Genomic DNA, 3,638 nt, shown 5'->3' with positions numbered 1-3,638 from the left:
TCCCATTTGTTTAATTCTGGGTTCTTCACGATGGCGATGGAGTGCCTCCCTCGAATGCTCGCATCGAGTTTGCTCTCTGTTAACGATCAAACATCTTGATTCACTGGAACGATATCTTTTCCTCACGATTTGACGCTATGGAGAACTTGCGTGGTAAGTTTGAAACTCTGAACGAGTTGATAACTCAGAGTGGGTTTAAACTCTTGAAAAAGAGTTGATTTGAACCGAAAATTGGTTAATAGCCAAGTGAATTTGTTGTTGCTCAAGGATGCCTCAAGATCTCCTTGTTGCCAAGTATTTCTCTCCAACCGATCTCCTCAAAAGCCTGCCTTTGATCTCTTCTTTGCTGCTGAAAAGAGGATCGATCCGAGAGCCAAAATCCCAGCCCAAACTCAGTTGAGTTTTCTCTTATTTATAGGGAATTAAGGGGTGTAACCAACCCCTAAATCCGCTCTAACGTGGGTGAGAATCCCTCAAAATGTGGGGAAAATAGTTCTGAAACCGTTCGACTCATGTTTGAATGAGTCAAACGCCCAAGTTGGCGTTTAGGACCCTAACTCTGTGTTTTAGACTGGAGACGCGGAGTTGGATACCCACTGGATGTTAAAAAATGTGAGGACCACCCGCATTTTGTTTGCTGAGGGTTGGAAATGCGGGGGTCGTCTGCATTTCAAGAACTGAAACGCGAGGGTGAATTCCATGTTTTAGAAAGAGCTAATCACTTATAGCTTCTTCTGTAGAGCGTTGCGAAGACCATTGTTCAGTAATCTTCATCTTAGCTCCTTGAAAATATAAGAGTCATCAGATTATAACTCCCGATGTTGATTGTGAAGGCTATTGATTAGTGCTTTCATCAGTTGTTATGAAGGTCGTCAGATTATGACCTTCAACGATCTATGTGAAAGTCTTCAAATTGTAACCTTCTGAAAGTCATCAGATTGTAACTTCTATCATTGGTGTTTGATGAGGATTGGCTATCTGTTGTGATTTTTAGACAGTCTATAGAACCCCCTTCGAAGTTTTCGAAAGTTCGCGGTTGGCTGGGATGAATTTTTGGAATACTTTGGATCTCAACTCTGATCTTGGAGCTGTTGATTCCTTGTCATAAAAGAGTCTTCTTTGCACTCGCTTCAAAGGCATCTTGGTTGAAGGGATTTGCCACGCAGGACCTATGTGAAGGTATGCATCATAATCCTGATTCTGGAATGTGGGGGTGGACCTCTGCGTTTTGAACTTGAGGCGCGGGTCTTACCCTTGCATTTTGAATTTGGAACACGGGTGTGACCTCGGCATTTTGGTGTTTGCTGACCTTGGCATTTCGACTTGAGACGCGGAGGTAGCTCTGATGCATTTTTTTGACTAAGTCTTTGAGACTAATCTTTAGCTCATTTGTTTCAAGTCTTGGCTCACATCCATTAAGCTGATGAGCCTGTAAACATGCATAGGATTATTGGCAAATCCTCAGCCATCAACGGATTTGATAAGCCTTTACTGACTATCGTTTGAGTCGGACCAGCATGTGAATTATTTGAATCCGTTTTACATGTAACGTTGTGCTAAGAGAATGAACCCTTTTAGACTTGATGCTATGATTTTGAATACATAGACTTTGTCATTTTCACGAAAAAAGACTAACCGGTAATGCGTGTTAGGCGTAAACTTATCTCTAATTAGGGATCGAGATAAAGTCCCCCATGCGTGTACGTCATAGATTTTAGCGTTATTAATAATGACCTGCCACGATGTTGAATACATGGGCTTTGCTATTTTCACGGGAATGTGCTACCCGACAATATGTGTTAGATGCAGACTTATCTCTATTTAGGGATCGAGATAAAGTCCCTCATGTATAAAAGGCATAGATTTTGGTGCTACGATATTGAATACGTAGACTTCGCCATTATCGTGAGAATGAACCACCCGGCAGCATGTTTAGATGCAGACTTATCTCTATTTAGGGATCGAGATAAAGTCCCCCATGCGTGTAAGGCATGGATTTTGGCGTTATTAATAACGACCTGCCACGATATTGAATATGTGGATTTTTGTCCTTCTTATGGTCACAGACTAACCGACAACGTGTATTAGGCGTTGACTTATCCCTACTTAGGATTCAGGATAAAATTCCCCATACATACAATGTATGGATTTAGAGATTATTAATTTAATGATAATCACTGGCTACGATATTGAAGACGTAGACTTTGTCACTATTTCTTCCTGTGTTACTTAAAACACTGAAAGAAAGTTGGAAGCGTCAGAGGTGTAGTATTAACTTGGCATGAATTTTCACTTAGAGTGAAATTCAAAAATTTTCTTTATTATCACTAGTATAATTCTAGAAAATCTATAATCCACTAGGGATTTTATGATGAAAACTTGCTATTCTTGTTTAAAAAGGATTAACAAGTTCATTGGAGAGGGTTTGACTGTTAGAGGTGTGATGTTAACCTAACAGTATTTTATGGGCCTATCACTCTATTGAAGAGAGTCGATAAGTTAATTTGGTCGTCAGAGGTATGATATTAACGTGACAAGATTGAATATTACGATCAGGGTAATTTTGAAGACCTATCGCTATATTGGGGAGAGTCGATAAGTGGATTTTATCAGAGGTGTGGGATTAACGTGACAAGAATTTGTTACAATCGGGGCAACCTTGAGGACCTATCGCTCTATTAACGAGAGTTGATAAGTTAATTATCAGAGGTTTGGTGTTAACATGATGGGAATTTGTTACGATCGGAGTAACTTTGTGGACTTATCATTTTATTGAAGATGATTAATAAGTTGATTTGTTAGTGGTGTGGTGTTAACGTGACAGGAATTTGTGTTGTGATTGGAGCAACTTTGAGGACTTATCATCCTATTGAAGAGGATTGATAAGTTGATTTGTCAGAGGTGTGGTGTTAACATGACGGGAATTTATTACGATCGGAGCAACTTTGTGGACTTATCATCCTATTAGAGAGGATTGATAAGTTAATTTGTCAGAGGTTTGGTTTTAGCGTGACAAGAGAATGTGTACTTGTGACTTGCACAAGATTTTGGGAATTAGCGTATCGCTGGGGAAACTTGCTAGGTGAGTTTATCACCAGAAGCGATGAATTTTGATACTTGTGATTTGAATAAGTTTTTGAAGACTTAGTGTCTTGCTGGGGAAGATTTCGATTTTAGAAATTTTGAGGACCTATCATCCTATTGATAAGGATTGATAAGTTGATTATCAGAGGTGTATTGTTAACATGACAAATTGGGAGTGATACAAGTTGTATTCATACTCTGTGGGGGTGATGGTCGTCAGAAGTGTAATGTTCACTCGACGATGTGAAAGATTTGTTACTCTTAATCCAATAGATTCCAAGTAACCAACCCCCAGTCTTGATTAAGACTTAGCAAGGGAATAAATAGAGGTAGACAAGGCACATCGCCTAGTGGGGCACTATCCATGAAGTCAGAATAGAGGCACATCACCTGGTAGGTCATTATCTGATGAATTTGACTATCAGAGGTAACTGTTAACGTGATAGTTTTGTAGACCTACCATCGTATTGAAGAAAATTAGCAAGTTGATGGACTATCAGAGGTAATTGTTAACGTGATAGTTTTGTGGGCCTGCCATCCTATTGAGAAGATTG

This window comes from Asparagus officinalis, chromosome 1, assembly GCF_001876935.1.
Source record: "Asparagus officinalis chromosome 1, Aspof.V1, whole genome shotgun sequence".
In the NCBI taxonomy this organism is placed as follows: Eukaryota; Viridiplantae; Streptophyta; class Magnoliopsida; order Asparagales; family Asparagaceae; genus Asparagus; species Asparagus officinalis.
The sequence above is the reverse complement of the archived record's forward strand: the minus strand, read 5'-3'. Positions refer to the sequence as shown.